Source organism: Perca flavescens, chromosome 5 (genome assembly GCF_004354835.1).
Source record: "Perca flavescens isolate YP-PL-M2 chromosome 5, PFLA_1.0, whole genome shotgun sequence".
Classification (NCBI taxonomy): domain Eukaryota; kingdom Metazoa; phylum Chordata; class Actinopteri; order Perciformes; family Percidae; genus Perca; species Perca flavescens.
The window spans coordinates 24,585,124-24,606,925 of record NC_041335.1 but is presented as its reverse complement, the minus strand read 5'-3'; the positions used below and the strand labels follow the sequence as shown (position 1 = coordinate 24,606,925).

At 39.4% G+C, this 21,802-nt stretch overlaps 1 long non-coding RNA gene across 2 annotated transcripts in view; it reads left to right on the top strand.

The window, feature by feature from the left end:
* The window catches only part of LOC114555892 (uncharacterized), a 44,119-nt gene extending 23,823 nt beyond the window's left edge, over positions 1-20,296 (top strand). The window contains exon 4 of one of the 2 annotated variants that reach the window (XR_003692603.1): positions 20,135-20,296. This is a non-coding gene — a long non-coding RNA (uncharacterized LOC114555892). Of the gene's footprint in view, positions 1-506; positions 661-20,134 lie in introns of those variants that run through there. The other variant, XR_003692602.1, reaches the window with a different exon arrangement.
* The last annotated feature ends 1,506 nt before the right edge of the window (positions 20,297-21,802 follow it).

Below are 21,802 nucleotides of genomic sequence, written 5' to 3'. Positions count from 1 at the left end.
CAACTGCAAAACAAAGAGTGCCACAACGATTAGTTGATAACAATTAAATATCATTATGTCGTAATTAATCTGCACACAATTCATTAAATACTAATTCCATATGAAAATCGGAGAGAGAAGAATGCCATCAATATGCTGCTTTAATTAGCATGTGATTGACAGCTTGCTGGAATAGAGAGTTTTTGTATAGGATCACTTGGTGTGTGTGTGTGTGTGTGTGTGTGTGTGTGTGTGTGTGTGTGTGTGTGTGTGTGTGTGTGTGTGTGTGCAAAGTGGATCATCTTAAGTGTGTAAAGATAAACTCCCTTCTGTCTGTTGATGGTAATTAAGTTTGCTCCCTGTGGGGTTGCTGGTATGGGCAGGTTGGGGGGAGATGGGTGGGGGGCATGATCTCTGCTAATTGTTGTACATGAGAGCCTGTTTTGGCCCTGATGAGCACTGCGGGGTGTCTGCGTGTGTGTGCGTGTTCAAGAGGTGTGAAACTGAATGGAGCCATTTGACTACAGGTCACACCCAGAGTGCCGTTGCTAGGATACAGCATCTGAAGCATCATGGAGGGGTGGTACCGGGGTACTCCATCTTCAGCCCCCCCACCACCTTGATCCTGCTTCCTCCTCTCTGTCGTCGTCCCCCCCCTCTTCTGCCACTTCCCCCTGGGGTTTGGCTGAATGGCCTGGGCTGACAGGGGCTGAATGGTTCGGGGTGACAGGGGGGTGGTGTCCTATTTGTCCCTAAATGCTTCTCTATAGACCCCTGATAATAGACTGGCTGCCTGCTCCCCTTTCCCACCCACCCCACCAAACCTCCGCCGCCACCTTCACCCACTCTGTCTCTGTCTCATTGTCTCCCTCCTCATCCCCTCTGTCTCGCTTTCCTCCCTATCATGTCTCCCTCTCTTCCTATCTCTTTCTCTGTCTCTCTTTTTCTTTCCTCTTTCTGCTGCTGCACTTCTCCAGATATAACAGCATTGGGTTAAGTCCTCTGATGTATAAGCATTCTTTGCTTCTTGTTAGATCGTCCGTGTGCTGCGTTCAAGTGTTGGCAGTGTGCATGTAAAAGCAGAAGGTCACTGCTTATTACTCACCTCTCTAGCTCCTAAGCATTGTCCAGCAGCTCCGGCTCTGCCAGTGTAAGTAGGAGCTGCTTTTGATGTTGGTCTTTCATGCTTTGTCGGGACTCGGGAGACATAGCTGAGGATACCTTTGATGACTGCAGGCCTGTTAGTCAGGCTGTGTGATAAATGAGAGATCCGTCATAAAAAAAAGGCTTTTCCTTACTTCCTGTGATCAAATAATAAAGCGATGAAACCATTTCGAACAGAAGCTTTGAAAAACATACCAAGATCAAGCCTCTCTCTGTGTTTGTTCACCACACACTCAAAAGGAAGGCACAAAGAGAGGTCACCAACCTGCATCTGGATCTCCCTCTGCTTAGTGGATTCACTTCATCACATGTTTGTGTGCTTTCACAGTCAAAAAAAATCTGTTTACTAACTTGAATGTCCATGAGTGCATGCTTGATTTTATATACGTCTGTGTCTATGTGGGAGCATGCACGCCTGTGTTAGGGGTCAGGAGTGAAGATGTTACCCTCTGGTCATTCATCACAAGCGTGACACACTCTCCCCTGTGCTCCGGTAAGCAGAGGCAATGTTTTATAAAAGAATAACACGTCAGCGGGCACCCGCGGGCCATCCATTACCACCCCGTACAACCTGCAAAGATGTACAATAGACTCACAGATCTCATGCACTCGCTGCGCACCATACTTGTCGTCTGCATATACTACAACACTCATTGTCCTGCTATTTTTTGTTTTAGAGTTTATTGTAATAACATTTATTGACTATAAAATTCAGCTTCCTTTTGCACTGGGATTGATTTGTCAAAGTAAAAGTGCTCTACAAATAAGATTAATATTATTATATCATTATCACTGCGTGGGATTTGTGTTGTAGGTAGAAAGAGGCAGATGATAAAGGGAATGGGTAGGTTTAAGACACAATCCAGAAGCAGAGTTGGTGTATGGGAGCTGAGCAGACAGTCAATCATATTGTATCTATGCAAATATACAATATGCCTCCACATTATGATGACATACTGTACAATGCGTGACAAACAAGTAATCAAACATCAAATAAAAAGATGCCATATGAAAGGTTTTTGGACCAAATTTATTGTGTGTTACACACTGGACATAATTTAAAGGAACAACTCCACATTTCAGGAAATTAACATATTTATCTTCTAGCAGTGTTAGATGAGAAGATTGATACTGCTCTCATTTCTGTGAGTGGTATTGATCTTCTCTTCTCATTTAGTTGTCCTCCGTGTGTGTATGTATGTATGTATGCATGCATGTATGTATCTATGTGTGTATATATATATATGTATATATATAATACACACACACACACACACACACACACACTACCGGGCAAAAGTTTGGGGTCACTTCCACTCCATTATAGACAGAATACCAGCTGATCTGAGTGGGTGGCTGATCTTTAATGCAATATCTACATTGCCCATTATCAGCAACCATTCATCCAATGTTCCAAAGGCACATTCTGTTAACTAATCTGATATCATTTTAAAATGCTAACTGAGAAAACATTGGAGAACCCTTTTGCAATTATGTAAGCACATAATGTAATCTGAAAACTGCTGCCCTGGTTAAAAAGAACAATGCAACTGATCTCAGCTGGTATTCTGTCTATAATGGAGTGGAATGGAAATTTAGAAAAATGAAAAATAAAGAAAATAAGCCTTTTATTTACATGCTTTTTTGACAATCATGTCAGTATTTGAGTTTTACATCTGATGTAAAACAATTACCAGCATCACAACTGGTAAAGACTTAGATTTGGTTGTTGTCCTGTGTTGGTTTATGTATTTAAATACCAATCAATAGATTTAGGTTTGACTGCAGGTTCCAGTCTTCTCTTTTCTTTTGTTTGCATTTCCATTGCATTTTGTGCCTTTGGGCGCATCAGTATTTTGGATGCGACAGCTTGTGCTGTGTAAGACAGAACAAGTTGAGGACGTTGTGAGTTATAGAGCTCTTAGACCAGTTTACGAGGACTATTATCTCTCAGTTAGTCTCAGTTTTATGTGCATTTTCTCTGGGCTGGTCTGGAACCATCAATTTAATGCTTTCATAAAGCAAGGTTAGATAGCACTGAATCAAACAGAACACTCACTGACACTCTCCTCTGCTTTAGAGCTAAAGTCACAAAGAGGAGACGAAAGAAGACAACGAGGAGAGGCGATGAAAGATGAAGAGACAGTTTTATGATGTCTTTTTAAAGCCAGTTTAAAGCAAAAGTTTAGTTTCCAGCTGCAATAACAATTGGAAATGTAGTCACACAGTGAAACCCAAACAAATATATTTGCCCCAATCCGTTTGAGTGTCTGTTGCATGGACACTTTATTGTCTGGCATGACTCTATGTTCATGTATCAAACAGACTTACATTTTTTGTGAGGCACCCATTTTCATTGTGCTTGCTGCCTGTTTTATACTGCTATAAAACAGGCAGAAAGCCAAATGAAAATTCCATTCCTTTCATGATGTTGCTCTATCACCTGCTTTTTCCTGTCAGCAGAGACTTTGTCGTTAGTCCAAACATGTACGTACTATTCACTTCAAAACAAATAACAAGCAGAGATCAATATGGGTTGAAACAGGAGTGTGTGTATTGGAGAGGTGTATTGCTTGTGGACAAAACTGTTTTTCAAGCAGGCATTCAGTTGTGTGTGTGTGTGTGTGTGTGTGTGTGTGTGTGTGTGATCCATCTGCTAGAGTGTGACACCTTCATTTTGAATGCTGTTGGAGACACAGCAGGCCAAGAGAACAAATGGATGATGGTAGTGAGGGAAGAGAGGAACAAAAGAAATGCTAAAGTGACCAAAGTAGAGATTAAGTTGTGCGAGTGTCTAAAGGATGCAGTGCCAGCACTCTTTCTGACAAGGAAGAGGAGATTTACCACCTCTGAGTGGTACCTTACACCCTGACAGAACGGAAATGTGGAAAAAACCCTGACACACACACACACACACACACACACACACACACACACACACATATATAAACACAGATGAACCTGGGTGTGTTGACTGTGTGTGTTGTGACAGGCTGCAGGTTCTTTTGTCTGGCTTTGATGAGTATGTCATTAGCAGAGACCACGAGAGACAAGAGGGCCTCATCAGTATTTAAATAGTCTGGCATCTCTGCCACCATATTTCTGCAGGGGCTTCCTGCTCTCCATTCCCACTTTCCCACCTTGTCTTATCTGCCCTTTTAATCCATCTGTCGTTATTTACCTTCTATCCTTGTTCTTCTTCCACCAGGCTACTCTCATGCTTTGTCAATGTCAAATGTATTCCCTTTCTTATGTTTTGTCTCAGTGTGTGTTGGAATTTGTCACAGAGTGTTACCTGCTGTGCCTGACTACCTGGTGTAAATTATTAGATTCTCTTTACTTTGGCTGCGCTGAGTGAGTTTTTGGCTCTAGTGAAATTCAGCATGGAAACAGGCCAAAGGCTAAATCTTAAAGTTAAAGTTATCCAGAATCCTTCTGGCAATATTCCATGGAAATGATAACCGCTGTATCTTTGTAAACTTGGAGGCAGCTCTTGTTGCAGCAGCTGAACACCACTGACAGTAGTCTTGCTCATGCATAAGCTAGTCATCTCAGCAGCGAGTCACTTTGTACAAAGAAATACTTAAACCTACAGAGAGACAGAGAACACAGAAGGAAAAAAAAAAGGACGGGCTTAATTGCGACTCTGATTTGAATAAGGAAGCACCTAACAAAAGGGCCATCGGAGGCAGAGAGGTAAAAGGTTTTACCTTTAACAAGCACTGTGCTAAAACAACTCTGAACCTGAAGAGGTGTGCTCTGAAAGGCATGTATAAAGCTCTTTGTACGTGTCTGCTTATGAGTGGGTGTATGTGTTAGCAGTTCGTGTGTACGTGAGTACGTGTGTTTGTGTTTTTATGTGTGCATGCCACACACACACACACACACACACACACACACACACACACACACACACACGCACACGCACACGCACACGCACACGCACACACACAAACGGGGATGATTTATTCCAAGCACAGGTCAGGTAAATTGAAGCAGGCCTTACAGGTTGGTTTTCAGCTCCAGGTCTAATGAGAGCAGCGTTTCCCGTCTCTCCCAACAATGCGCTCCTGTCTCTTAAGAGCCCTTCCACCCGCCTGCAGCCTAGCCACTCTACATTAGATCTGTGGCCTGCAGCAGCCACTACAATGAAAGGCCTCAGGCTCTGAAATGGCTGTTTGATTCTCTCCCTGCTTTGCCTCTAAATGAATGATTTATTGGCTGTCAATGAGGAGGCCAAGCATAATTGACAAAAGCAGCACTGCAGAGTCCCATTCAAGGGGATGTTGTTGTGGATGTTCTCTTTGAGGATCTCCCTGCCTCTGTCTGAAACTGTAATGAAGAGTAAACATCCTTACTAGTACCAGACCACAGATAGTTGGGCAGCATTAGGAACCGTACAACTTCAAGTTGAATGTTGCCATCTTGTACCTTAAGCTACTAATACAGTTTTCTTAAATCAAATTCACAGTTGTTTAGAAAGAAATTGTTGAGGGAAATGATACACATTTTCATAGTGTTGCTTTTAAATTGGCACCAATAATGTTAATTAAAACTATGAAAAAAGCTGGATTTACTGACCCACAGATGCAGGATGTTGTAGGCTATCAGACACACCAATTCCTTCTGCTAGCACACGACTTCAATCAATTTACGCCGCTAAGTAACCTACCACAATTGCACTGTGACTGGAGTGGACGCAGGCGGCAATGGAGACGTGTTATTTAAAATCCCCACTGCTTTTGTTCCTGTAAAAGGGGACATTAACACCCGCTCGTCCTTTGGCCTCTGCTTGTCATCCAAACGGCTAATTTCTCCAGATCCCTCTAATCCCCCAGGAGGGACAGCACGGCTCGGGGCCAGCAGGGACGAGGGCCTCAGAGGCCAGCCGCAACAATGGAGAGTCGATGGGTGCTTTTAGAATTGACGTTCTAAAACGTGCCTTTGTTTGCATCGTGCTCCCTGGTGTCCCGCCTTTCAGCAGTTCTAATGATAAGTGACAGGCCATTAATTGAAGCTCTTTAGGAAGCCATCATCAGACACACGTCTGATCCTTCTCCTCTGAGACCAGTACAACAGTATTGCAGGATGGTAGATGAGAAAATTGTGGGGTTAGGTTGCTTAATCGGTTTGATTTTATTGGTGCTTTTAAGTCGCTGGTTTGTCACAAAAACAATGGATTAGGATATTATTGGCTGGACAATATTTTTTATTTCTCTTTAGAGCTTTAGCTCAACCCACTGCTTCTTGTGATTCGTTTGAGTGGACAAATATGGGTCAGTTTAATGTCTTTATTTAAAAGATTATTAATGCAAGCTGCATGTTGAATGATTTTAGACACAAACGTAGGAGTCAATAATGATTCACTACAGTTTTCATTAGTTTTCTGTGCTTTTGTGTTAATTTCTTTTTTCTTTGTTAACCGGAGAAAATAAATTACAATGCAAATGATAAAAAGCAAAAAGTATTTTCTTATTTTTGCTCCAATGCATTTTAAAAAACCTTAAAAGAAACAAATAGAAAGATAAATAGTAGAGGTGTATAAATACTCATTTATTCTGCATAGCAGGCCAGTGTCTACATAAAAAACTATCTCCTGTTTCATAGTCTTTACTCCAATCATAATATATTGCATTCATAAAGCACAGTGTGGCACCATCAACTGTTTTTATTTTGTTTCCAATGTGTGCTTTCACTATGAGCTTTAGTCTTCCACTTCTCAACATGACATTCTCCAGCATAAAACAAACACCAGGAGTTTCATGCTGAAGTGATGGCCGGCCATAATTAGAGAATTGCTTCCACCGCTGATGTACGGATGAAAAGAAAATCATAATATGGGCTTACTGAGCTCTAGATAAGAAAAAAGTAGAGGAATATTACAATGCAATTGTCCACATAGAATGATATAAACATACATTTAAAAGCACAACAGGTACCAGGAATTATACTAGAACTGGGATTGGGTGCATAACTAAAAGATGATTTATGTCAACTGCTTGTTTGTCACCTGTGGTCTGTTAGACAAACTCAGCTATGCAATTGAATGTCGTCAATTTGTGCCTCAATGAACAGAGCCGAAGATAATAAAATATGTGGAAAAGTTAAAAGTACTGAAATTACCCACTAAAGATGTTTTCACAATAATACATTTGCATAATTTTGATAAATTAGGTCAAGTTGTTTTGCTCTAGAAATACAGAAGAGCAATTGTCTTTGCTTTCTGATTTATAACCATTATATGTAAACTGTACAGGGATTTATTTAAGTGGAAATAGAGTTAAAAATAAACCACAATAAAATAAAATTAGGAAGTATTTGATTAAACTGATTATTTTTAGTCTGCATATTTACATCCACACTCCCCTTAAAAAAAGTGGTGATCTTTTTTATAAACAACAAAATACTTCATGAAGGACATTGTCATCTCACCAGTGAGCATGTCATAATCTACAAGGTCAAAACCGTCACTGGCCACAATAAATAGCCCAAATAATCTCAACTCCAGAACTGAAACCTGCATTGAATTTATTTCTACATCCTCAAGTCCAGTCATCCAGCTACAGTTCATTCCCCTCCAACCAATTTACCATCTGTGCATCTCTCCATCTTCTCCCTAAAACAGGGAAGGAAACAATTGTCGCTGTTTGGGTTTTAGGGGCTAAATGATGTTGCTAATCACCCGCTTTTAGTGGGGCTGATTTATGGAAGGGACATAAATTGTTATAGGCTGACTTATATGTGTGTGTGTGTGTGTGTGTGTGTGTTTGTGTGTGTATGTGTGTGTGTGTGTGTCTGTTTGGGTAGGTGTTGGAGAGAGGCAGCCTGTGGGATAGGCTAAATAGTCCTATTATTTATCGTCTCAGAGCGGCCTCTCTGAACGGAAGAGCGGCTCTCCAAATTGAAATATAGCTGAGTTTACCCTTCTGATTACCGCAGTAGTTTACTCCCAGCGCCCAAGGAGATCATTAAACAATGGCCGCTACTAGCAACTCAGCACCCCATTATGGCTCTGGATAAATGCTCCCAGTGTGCCTCACAGGCATCATTTTTTCCCCAAAAAACTACATCAGTTGTTTCCTCAACCCAGGCTGGCATCAAAACAGCAATTGTCTATTCACTCATATGGATTTCTACGAGAAGGATTCATTGTTTTCTAGATCAGAAAAGGCACTCAAAATCCCAGCTAATGGATAAAGCCATTTTGAGAGTAAACTGGCCAGCTAATGTTGTGACAAGCGATGTAATTGGTTCAAAATTCTAACAAGATGATTAAAATAATGTAATGAATTATGAACAAACATTCAGCACACATGAGTGCCTTACTGTCCTTATTATTGTTCAACTGAATTAGCTTAATTGCTGATATTGCACTGAGCCACCAAGACAAGATACTTAACATGAAAGCAGCAAGCAAAGTTCCAAAAATTCAAAAGAAGTAATTTTATTTAGTTATTGTAAAGCTTTTATTTTTTGTGTTTTAAGGTTGTCGGGGAGAAATATGAGCATCTAAAGAGTTAAGAGAGCCACTGATGGTGGCAGTATCGATGTGAGAAAAATTGGTTATCTCAGTGGAACCATGTCTCATTCTATCGCAGCCATCACCATCACCCAGCATTTCCACAATGACCTTTGCAGGCGTGATGTTGGTCGGGGTTGCAGGTTGAGTCCTTCACACGCTGCTGCTCTGATTACTGCAACATCTGTAACATAAACAGTAGAGCAGGACATCAGCACAGCAGACCTAACAGCCATGACAATGAAGTGACAGTGTCAGCTCAAGACAAGATGACAATGATGTTTCTGTCTCCAGTGTGTTGATTATGCACTGTACAGTGTGTCTCATAGAACTAGAGGCTGTTCTGGATAAATAGGGAATGATGCCCCGGTGTACTTCATGGCATCTTTTTATGTCACAAAATTAAACTTTGACCTGTGATTACTTCTATGATTAACGCAAACTGCACAAAAAACGTTTCTGATAGGACTGTGGCACAGTCTGGTTTGGGCTGCAACATGTTACCTCCAGAGATGTCTGAGGCTTTATTAGAAATTAGTATGTATGTCGTTACACAAGTCAGCCAGGACGGGCTAGAAAATCATCACCAGTAATAATGAACCTTATTTGATAATAGCAGGATAAGAGAAAAATAGGCTTTCATACTGCTGCAACTGGAGCTAATATGATGAGTGGGCTCTGGAGAGGCATTTTATTGGACTGCTGAATGGAAGGCTGACGCTTTGTAAAATAAGCAAAGCAGTCTTTAAGGCAGTGTAAAGACACTGCTCATTAGGTTCATAGTCATCAACTGCTTGTGAAACTTTATTTGACTCTTCACAAAAAAGAGCCAATAGAGTTGTTTTTTTTAATGAAAATCATGTTGTTGTTTAACATGTCTGGAAAGAAAAAGAGCAGGTTTCTGCTGTTTAGTGGGTCTACATCTCTCCCATGTAGCAGGCTGTTTTTGTGGCTGTTGTTGCTGTCTGTCCTAACACATTTACCTTAAGCCATCAGCACTCATTAAATGCCTGCTGGTGCAGGGAAACAAAAGGCTGCCTGGCGAGCCAATATTCACCTCTGACACGTCAGCCAATCCCCAGACGGTCCGCAGAGCCTGGCTGCGCCACGGAATTCTCAAACATATTTTTCTAATTTATGGATGGATAATAAATCAACATTAAGGCTTGGACAACGAGTTATACATCAGAGGGAGATGGCTGCAAACTGGACCACAATGCAGCAGAGGAGACCAGGCGAACATCTGCAATAAAGTCACTGTGTGTATGTGTTGTGTGTCTGTGTGTGTGATTATGTGTAAATATGTATGTGTCATCACTGCCAAACTCAGTTTAATTTCAACCTCTAAGTTGGTGGAGATGCAAACATTTTTAATGTCACTGCTTAGAGATGTTGAGTATGAATATTATGAATAGGAAATAAGACCATTTGGATTTACTACTGGAGGGATGGTGCTTTAAATGCTTCATAAAATTTAACACTGTGAAATATGCGCGCGTTTGCATTTTAATGCCCATGAATTGGCCTTTCACTGATGTAGTAGGTCACCGGTTCTATACAGGGCATATGTGCTATAGCCCTGCATTTAGTAGCTGAGAGCTAAGGAAGGAAACCATATCCTAGTGCTGAGTGATTGACTGTTGCCTCACTATCTTCATTCTTCTGAGTGCCAGCAATACACATGCCAGCAAACCATCAATATTCCAAAACAAATTGAGTTATTGGTTATTTATATATATATATATATATATATATATATATATATATATATATATATATATATATATATATTTATATATATATACATACAGTATATGGCTTGTATTGTAGAGATTATGTTTTGATGTCAGATCTATTGTTTTCATTGAGCTGGTAATAATTGTTTATATTCCCACTGACAATATGAAGCCGGCAGTTAGGCTGACCACATCCAATCTGGATCATTTAGGAGGAACATGTTTTAATTTAAAATAAATTAATTTTGTTTATCTTGTATGGTAATTTTGTCAGACACATTTCTCAATTAGTCACATTTATTTCTCTGAATTTGAATTAAAACGTGTGAATTCAGATTCATACACACAATGGTGTCATTGGGAGACTGAATAATGAATGATTTCAAGAAAAGTATCACTAATATGTTATTTTTATTACCAGCAGAATATTTTCTCTTTAATTTTCAACTTTGAACTCAAGCATTCCAGCACCACGGACAGCACACTTGTGATCAGGACATTCAAGCTAAAGTGAAATTAAAAAATTTAGTGATGATCTAAATTTAATGATAATGTTTTACCTGCATTTTTTTAAACGTTTTCTCCTTTGCTTTCATATTACCATCACAATGCTGATGGTGAGTTTGTTTCTTGCTGCTCTCACTCTGTTAAGCTTTTGATGCATCGTGTGGCTAAGCTAGAGCTCCACTCTAAAATTATTAGACCTAATCATTCATTAACCTCCATTAGACTGATAGGAGGGTAAACCTAACGCCTGATTACATTCACAGTGTGTGGATATGAGTTTGTGTGTCCGTGTGTGCGTGTATAACCAGTGTGCATTGTGTATGTGTGGATGTATATGTGGGTGTGGACCCTATACATTTCTCCTCACACTCCACATGTATTTACCGTATTGATACAAAGTTTAACAGTTTCCTTGTTTGTGTATGTGTGTGCATACATCTGCAGTGGAGAAGGTTTGTCATTCATTAGAGTGGAGCACAATCAGAGCTAAACTAGCCATGGCAGCCTGACTCATTATAAGCTGAAGGTCTATTTAAACCTCACACTGCCTCATTCCCAATCCACTCAATGCCATATGCATACAGTAATTACACAAGTGAGGAGGAGGAGAAGGTGTGTGTATGTGTGTGTGTGTGTGTGTGTGTGTGTGTGTGTGTGTGTGTGTGTGTGTGTCGCAAGTGCGAGTCTGTGCACATGATTATTTTTCATTCCATATTTCGCCTGAGTTCTGCCCCTATAACTGAGGATCTAATCAATCTGCCGGCTATTAAGTTTGTTAATTGATAATGCATACTAATTAGGCCTGGCTCCGTTACCACAGCGACGACGAGAAGGTGATTGTAGGCAGGAGTCCAAATGGACTTTTAAAAGCCGGGAGCGTGAGGTAGAAGCCATCAAACCTGCACATGTGCATGCAGATGCACATGACACACACACACACACACACACACACACACACACACACACACACACACACACACACACACACACACACACACACGTAAGCAAAAATGCAGTCAGCATAAATTGTTTTTGGGTGGACTAACCTCATAAAGCTGTGTTGTCATGTGCTTATATCTGCTTACAACTACATTATTGTGCATTATAAACCAAATATTAGATATCTATACAGTACCTATAAATGCAAAATGGTGGCTGCGGGGGAAGGGGGGTTACATGTTACAGAAAAGGGTTATTTCTAATAATTCACCCTTTACAGAGGGTTTATAAATTGTAACGAATGGCTTGGTTAGTGGTTAATAAATATGTACTAATGCATCGTAGATTTGTTATAGGCTATTAATAAGCCAACAACTTTAGGATTGCCAATATGTTAAAAAATAAAATGCATAATATTAATGACAATACAAATAACAGTTATAACAGTAAGAACATTAACAACAACAATAATAATAATATTTAATATTAATATCATGTATATGAAGGACATTTATTTTTGTAAAAACATTAATATTAGTAGTAGGATGTAACTAAGTACATGTACTTGACTGAGTACACTGGAGGTACTTGTTCTTTACTTGAGTATTTCCGTTTTCATGCTACTTTATCTACTATAACTCAGAGGGTAATAAATTATATACTGTAGTTTTTACTCCGCTACAATTATTGGACAGCTTTACAGATTAAAATTGTACATACAAAACATGATTGTATACAATTTGATGCAATGTTATAGATTAAAAAACCAACAGCTCATAAAATTGTTAAAATTAGCCCCACCTCTACCAACAATAGTAAAATGCTGCTCACGCATTACTACATCAGTAATAATAATCCAAAAATATGTAATATTTCACCACTCAGGAGCCATTTTTATACATTATGAGTACTTTTACTTCTATTTTTTTTTGCAGGACTTATAATTGAGTATTTTTATATTGCAGTTAAAAAAAGTGCAAAAAATACTGTAGACTTGATGGTTTGTTAGAAAGTGCGAGACCCATTGGTTTTTATTACATCTATAACTAAATCATTACCAAAGAAAAGATGAACATCAGCCAAGTCTTAATAATTGCTTCTGACTGTTCCATAAAGCATTCATTATTTTTTAACCATTAGTAAATCCATTAGTTAATATTTACTCTATATATCCATTCATAAAAGGTGCCTTATAAGAAAGTGCAACCAAAAAACATCTTATGTAGTAAACCACCATATTTAACCACAGCTGCGCTGACTGTTGGATCCCAATAATAGAAAAGTCGAAAGCAACATAATCCAAAAGAACAAAAAAAGATTCAATTATTCTGCAGCCTAATGGAACAAAGTTGATCTTAATTGCAAAACAGCAATTTCTGTTACAATCTAGTACATTACACAACACCGTTTCAAGTAGCAGGTGTGTTTTTAATCATGTGTGTGTGCTTAGCCTCTGTTTGTCTAGCTCACTGAATCTCCATTTGTTTTCGCTATTAGATATGGACACACACAGAGCCACATGGACGTGCACACATGCACACAAACCATTCATCACCCGCCCAAGACCCTGAATTATTATCTCTGTGGTTCAAGGTCAAGGAGATGCAGCAGGTAAATTGAAATCTGAGAGGTCAGCACAGTTTGATCACTCTGTTTCTTTGTACTCCTTTGGAGAGATACAGCCAAAGAAATAGTGTTTTCTTTTTTATGACAGTGATGATAGAGACATTACCTTGATTTGTCTTTGACAGGCCTTATCTCTCCTCGGCTATTCCCTCTGACCTGGGTCACTTCCTGCTGTCCAACAGGAAGTAGTCCTCCTTGGCTCACCTCTGCACATGTTGTCACAAAGAACACGGCTGTCACTGCTACTCAAACATCACTCTACCTCGTTAGTTGTGTGTGTGTGTGTGTGTGTGTGTGTGTGTGTGTGTGTGTGTGTGTGTGTGTGTGTGTGTGTGTGAATATGCACAGCAGAGACAGTTGAGGCAGTCAAGGCTTGTCTGTTTGTCTACTGTATTTGAAACCTGCCTTGATGTTACTGTGCAGAGGAGGATATTACCCTCATTACCTCATGATGAAGAGCTCAGTAGATGGTCATATCACTGATTTATCCTGCCCGCTTTGTCTGTGTGACTGATGGCGTTGTACACACAGGCCAATCCCTCATCAAACTTTTCAGTCTTTGACAGATTGGGCTTCATAAATGAATTAAACGTTTTCAGGAAGATTAAATCACCTACACAAAACACTTTAATTGAGTCATCTGTATGTTTTAATTTCCTCTTAGATCTTTTGGGGGTTTGTGTTTCATGTAGATTTCCATCTGAGACAACTGTCTCATGGCTTTGTTAAACCACACATATGAAAACACAGTTCCGCTATGCTGTCTTCACCCTTCCTCTATTATTGCTTTTTCTTTGCCTCTTTTTCTTGTTGCCCCTCATCACCGTCCATTGCTCTGTGTATCTCCAAATGTGCATGTGTTGCATGCTTTATGTGTGTGTGTGTGTGTGTGTGTGTGTGTGTGTGTGTGTGTGCGCAGATTCACCAAGCACATGGCGTGTGTGTTTGTACTCTGTGTGTGTGTGTGTGTGGGGGCAGAGCAGCCAGCTGGGTTGGAGGGGTAATAAAGAAGGAGAATCAATAGGCCATGCAGTAGAGCCAAGGTGCTGCCATTTATCACACCGCCTCCATGACTTCCATCATTCATCATGCCCAATGAGGCAGCAAATAGGAAAATGACTATTTGTATCAAACACATCTGCACTCATCCACTGAGGTATTTTATTCCCATTAACTCAAAGAGTAGAATACGCCAGTTTCAGCTGCTGCTGCTGCCGCTGCTGTTGCCGTTGTTGCTGCTGTGTTTGTGTGTGTGTGTGTGATTCTATTTGTTCAGGCTTGTAGTTGTAGATTCATTGGGAACACATTCATGGCTGCTGTTGTTTTTTCCCTGAAAAACAACCGAATGTGTGCTGTGAGCCCTCCAATGCCTGTGTTGATGTGTTTAGCCTCTATCTCCCTCCCTCTCCCTTCTTCTCTCTCTCCATTTTGACCTGCTCTCCTTTAATCCACATTCCTTTTTCTTCCTCTTCCTCTTTCTCAAGCCATGGAGTGATAGTGTGAAAAATATCTCATGGCTGTAAGGAGCCATTACATTAAGCATGCCTTTCATTTTCACCTATAAATTAGCCCCAACACTGGTCTGCCCAGGGGTTGAGGTGTATGTCTGTATGTGTGTGTAGCCTGTAGGGCTGTGGGGTGTAGAGGGGTGGACTGTGGTCATTATGGTCTAATATCCCATGAAATGGTGAAATTATTATGCAGCATGTTTTATGAGCTGCCTGTGAATATTGAAGAAGGATATTTTGTGTGATATCCCTCCCATAAATCAATGTGATTGGGTTTGTTTTTGCTTGCTTTCTTCCCTCTTAATAAAACCCCGCTCGCAATAATTTAGGGTCAGACTCAATCCAAATTTTTTCTCTCCCTGAGCCAAATGTTGTTCAAATTCAAATAGCAACTGTAACAACCTTATATAGCTTTAATGTCTGTTTAGAGACTACAACCTTGTAATAATTTTCCATATTATCCTGCGATTAAGAAAAGCTCAAAATTCAAATAGAGCTTTAACAATCAGTCGATAGGGCAGAAAATGAATCTGAAACTATTTTGGTAATGTTTCTTTCAGTTATTTATTAAGCCAATTTGCCAAATTTTTCTAAAAACATTTGCTGCTTTTTGTTTTGTATCATTGTAGATTGACAATATTTGGGGTTTGGACTGTTGATAAGTTATGATGAGCATTTTTTAACAATTTCTTTTTTTACATTTCGTAGACCAATTGAAAAAAAATAATCCATAGATTAATTGATAATGAAAATAATATGAAAAAGCTAAATGTATAAAATGTATTTCCATACAGTACATACACACAAAAGGGGAAATAAAACAAAAAGTTGACAAGCACACAACCTGTAAACACATTTATATCCAAGTGCTATCATTCCTGTAAAAAAGCAAGAGATTCTTAGAAAAGTGGCAGCTTATAGACTACAAACACACACACATACACACACAAGCACATTTGGTGTGACAAGATAAGACTATACTAATCTTCATTGCTCCCGCTTTGAAGGAGAGTGTAATGTACCAAGGTCACTTAACACATCTATCTCTCAGACATTCATCAGTGCTCTTAGCGTCTCTCTTTTACTGCTCTCTGATATACGGCTCTCAGCGGGCTAAAGCCCTTACATGATGAGGACACACATTCCACCACCACTATGACCAGGTGGAGCCTTCATGTAATATTATATCGGAGAAACACCTCAGAGGTGGAGTGTCTTACTGCACATGAGGTTTGGCCTCTTGATCTCATTTTTTAAGTTTTCATTAACTTTAGAAACTACAAATATGTCTATTGTTAATGTGTGTGAAGAGGGTATTTCCTCCTTTTGTAGAGCTTATTATGTCTAATATTTGAAAAGTGGACTGTGTAAGAGGCAACTAGGGTTAACATCATTACCTACTCAAAGGCTCATAATCATTACTGATTGGACAAATTTCTAAAATTACCGTCTTTATTACCAATTACATAGAACACGTAGCTTTCTCAATATCCATCAGCACACTGTGATAATGCATAATTAAGTCTCACAGACCAATCTGAATGAATTATCTAATATAAACCTAATGATAAAATCAAAGACTTCTTAATAAAACCATACAGCCATATTGTTTGTTAACTGATGGAAAATGAAAAAGATAACTATGACCCTTCTGCTAATGCTTAATAAATCAATGATCAGAGCCTAAAGTAAATTCCATTACATATACTCCATCACAAATGTATATTCTTATTCGTCCCACTGCAGTAATATTGCACTTTAATGGGTTGGACTGAATATTATTCAAAATATTTTTTATACCATATTATTCACAACGCATGGATTCCTGCAACATTTCCTGCAGAGAGTACTGTAAAGCTCTTCCGTTCACCCTGAGTGCGTCTCGAGCGCACATGGAGACGTGAACATGCCCTGCGCGGCCCCGCCCTGCTTCCTCTGGGAGCTGAGGCAAAGTCACCGACCGCAAGGGGATGGCTTTCAGATTCATAAAATTCATAGAATTTTTCACAAATGGATGAACACAATTTCCTCCCAATTTCCTCATTATGCAAATATGCATAATATCAAATCTAGACCAATTAGGGACAGCTACAGCTTCAAATTTACTGGTTTAAGCCGTAATTGCAGAAACCCTCAAATAATTACGCGGCTAATTGGGAATATTTGTGACAGATACAACAAATTCTCCCCACAAATTACATTTCATCCGCGGGAACACCGCGCCCCAGTGAAATCCTATCGAGATCTAATTTCTCTTACATAATGAAAGGAACTGAAAACTTGTTATCACATTTGAGCACTACGCTGCTTTGTAATGTGGGATGATCAAATAAATTAGGCTGAAATTCATACATATTTCTCTAATCTCTTTCAAAGGCACTTTATTTGTAAAGGAAATAACTCTGGGTCGTTCCAATATGAGCCATAATAAGCAGTTAGAGCGCAGTGGAGGCCTGGGAGAGACAGAGTTCATACTGGATGTTGGCATTTCCAGGTGCATGAGGAAAAAATCACGCAGTCACCTTCAAAACTTCAGCAGCTTCACAGGTTGGAAGGTTGCTGGAGCTGTCTGTGTCCACAAAGCTCTGGTTTGTCTTCTGTCTCTCTGGGATGCATCACCTCCTCATAGGTGACCCTCTCCAAGGTCAGGCCATCTGTGGACGACACACACACACACACACACACACACACACACGCAAGCACATCAATACACATGCACATATACGCTCCATAAATGCCTGGCGCTGAAATGGAGCTGGCCTATGTAAACAGGCAGTGCGCCGACAGAGCGTAACTGCGCCTATTTGTCAGAAAGCCTCATAAATACGATCGCTCCTGATATCTCCATTTCTCCATCCCGCCGGACATTTTACAAATGGGGAGCACAGATAAAGAGAGGAAATGCTCCAGTGTTAGGTTTTCCAATTTGTTAGGAAAAATATTACAAAAATAAAGGTAAACACAGTCCAACCTCTTTTTAAATATACGTAATTTATTTCTAATAGCATACAGGTTTGGAATGACTGAACAACTGAAAAATAACCTTTAAAATTGTCTACAAAAGTACTGGTTTGATTAAGAAAATGACTGCTAGTGAAATTTCTATTAGGTTATATTTACAGTATGTGGTTTAACATATAGCCCATTTATTTTCCCACATATTTTCACTTTTATTTAACTACAATCATTTTGCAAATGATTGTAGTTAAATAAGATCAAACACTATATATATATATATATATATATATAGTGTTTCATCTTATATATATATATATATATATATATATATATATGTATATATGTATATATATATTAAAAGATTGTCGTTAAATAAGACAAAACAATATAATTAAGGCTATAACAACAGCAACCAAGATTCTTATCATATCATAGTCATATCTCTTAAATTTATAGGATCAAGCAAGTGTAATAATTTTGTCAGCCAATGATTGCAAGTGCCTTCTAACCTTTAAAAAGTGCCATGATTTATTTCCAGTTTGTGCTATCAATCATTTTGTCAGAGAAATTGTCACTTTTGTGGGCTGGTGGATAACTCATTTGTTGGGAGGGAAATCCCTCTTTATTTATTTTATTTGTTTATTTGTCAGGGACAATGTACAAAATACATTAATCTTACGAAAAGATGTTTTGTACCAGAGTTAGCTAATGCTAGTTTCCATCTGCAGTCCCCGGGCAGGTGCACACAATATTAAAACATATTACAAATAACTGTCAATAATAATAAGAAATACATGCAAGATTACACTAATCAGATGTTTAAATAAAAAACTAATCAAAAAATCATCACAGCTTAAAATATATACAACATAGTCAAAAACATTTACCTCAATATTACATTTGTAAACTTTTAAGTGTGCTGATGCTCACATAGCTGGTTATCAAGGATGTATTTCTTTAAGTTTTGAGAGAAATGATTCAAATCTACAGACAACTTTAGACTGCCTGGGAGTTGATTCCATTGTTTAATGGTTTTAAATGAAAAGGCTGTCTGTGCAAAGGCAGAGGATCTTTTCAGGATAGCACAATTTCTGTGAGCAGTGGAGCGTGATGTTCTGTTTGTATGTTCAGAATAAAGTTCTACAAATTTTTTCATTGAGGGTGGAGCAATATTATTAACAATTTTAAAGACAGTTCTTAAGTTTGTATATCTAATTAGGGAATCAAAACTTAATATTTTATATTTACTGAGAATATTACAATGATGATAGCGAAGGGCTTTTCTATCAAGCACTTTTAACGCTTGATTATAGACCGATCTGAGGGATTTGAGTGTCTCGTTGGCCTGAGACCAACAGGACAAACAGTAGGTGATGTGTGGTGAGATCATGGCATTGAAATACATGAAAGATGCTTCAATTGTCAAACTATTCCTAATGTGTCTAAAAACAGAGATATTATATTTAATAGAGTTGCACTTTCTTTTAATATGTTTTTTAAAACTTAGAGTTTGGTCCAAATGGACACCTAGATATTTTATCTCTGTGACAATGTTAATTTTGTGTCCATTAAAATAGATGTTAGGCATATCTATAACTTTATTGGACTTAGCGAAATACATTCCAACAGTTTTTTTGATGTTTAGTGTTAAGCAAGAAGATTTAAGCCAATTACTTATTTTGTTCATGGCTGAGGACAATTTATTAGCTACTTGCTCCATATCCCTCCCTTGTACGTAGATTACGGCATCATCCGCGTACATGATGATCTCTACGCCCTTGCACACAGCCGGCAAATCATTGAGATCATTATCAGTTACGTGATAATAAAAACAACCTATCTATTTGAAATACAGGCTTTGCTTACACATCAACTGCGTTATTTAGAATACACAAGAATGTGTTAAGAATGTGTGTGTCTGCATTGTTCATGCAGGTGTGATTGATGAAAGGACAAAGTGTTATCACCGGGGACAGGAAGTGGACTCGGTCGGGGAAGACTAGTGTGCTCTGTTTCTGTCACATGGAAACCCAATTCATCCCTCCCCTCCCTGCACATTCCCACATCACTGCAGTATATTTCAGTCTGTTTGTATGAGTAATCCATTGACCTCTCTCTCTCTGTCTGTCTGTCTCTCTCTCTCTCTCTCTCTCTCTCTCTCTCTCTCTCTCTCTGTCTCGCTCCCTCTCTCACCTCAGTCAGACCCGTTTATGCTGTGATTTTCTGGACACGACCGTCCCTGACACCGGATAGATGAGGCTAATCTCAGCCGCAGGCAGACTGTCAGAAAGCTTTGCTGAAGCTCTGGGTGTAAAATGGCGCTCGGCTGCCCTGCGCTGTTTTTCTTCCTCTACCTCTCCATTCTTTCTCTCTGTCTGTCAATCATACACTGAGTGACAATAAGATGGCATGCAATGAAAACATGCAATAAAGACTCACTCACTCAAAATGTTTTATTATTGAAACTACTATTCTTGTTTGATAAATTTGCTTAGTTATTTTTATTTAATATCACACTGGTACATTTGATACATTTTGTTAAAATGTGTTCTAGTATTTTTGTAGTCCTATGGGAGTGTGTGTGTGTGTGTGTGTGTGTGTGTGTGTGTGTGTGTGTGTGTGTGTGTGTGTGTGTGTTTGAGTGAAAGAGAGGTTGTATGTGTTATGCCCATGTGTGCATGCATGGATACGTTTGTATATGCATGTGAGTGAGTGTGCCCTGATGCCCTGTTAATTGCCAGACAGTGTTCCCACACACACCTCTACTAATGTTCCGCTTGCTATTCAGTCTGCGGCCTGGCTTTCTCCTGCTTCTCCTCCTGCCTCTCCCTTCGGTACGGATTGTTCCGTTACAATAGCAGCCCCATTCACTAATTAGCTTACCTCAAAAGAATTGTGATCAGGTTCTTGTAAGCTGTAGGCACAACAATTACGGGAATCCAGGTTTGAAAGAGACATAAAGACATGTTCACTAGTGGCCTGCAGAAGCAGTTATAGGGCCTGTGTTTCAGTTACCTGCGTCTACAACTTCAGCACCTTGGACAGTGCCTGAGGGGCTTAGCTCAGGTGGTGCTGAAGGAAAGCAGACTCCCTCACACCTTCTAAAACAGCTCAACGTCTTCTAGTTTTCTTTAATCACGACAATTAGAGCCAATATTTTCCCCCGGACCCTGACAGACGTTGCTTGTAAGTCTCTTTTCTCTCCGAGCGTGCCACCAATCTCATTACACACGCTGATTAAAGCATAGATTAGCCAGCAGTGGCCCCGTGTGCTCCTCACCAGCAGCTCGCTCAATATCAATTAGAGGCTGCGCCAAAAGCAGCATTTCCACCGGTGGCCCTCTGTCTCCTGCTTCCAGCCTCCTCACAGCACTGGCAATCCGTAGCTTTAAAAACTAGTAGCCTGATAATAAAATAGAGCAGAGTAGAGGCTTGGGATTTGGGGTAGCAATCATCAACTGTGAGGGCATTGTTCATTATAGGGTGCCTCAGCTACTCTAAATAACATGTAGGCCAGTTTTAAACATATGCAGCTACATATCTGGGTGATATTTTTAACTCTGCCCAGGCCCGTGCACCTCAAAGGTTCAAATCAAGGGGCGAAATAAAGGAAGTCACTTAGGCATATTAGTCAAGGCAGTGTAGCCTATTCTACGGAGTTAATTTTGGAAATAATGAATAGTATGTGAATACGGAATGAAAAGCCTTTTAACCCAGCATCAGTAGGTCGTTCCGGCTTAGAGAGAATTAATTCACATTTCTCCTTTTTTCTGACCTCCTTACCTCAGTATAAAAACGAGGCTGCTAGCGTCTGATTTCATTTATTGATGACATTAGTGAAGATATTTCTGTCTGATTCAATAACA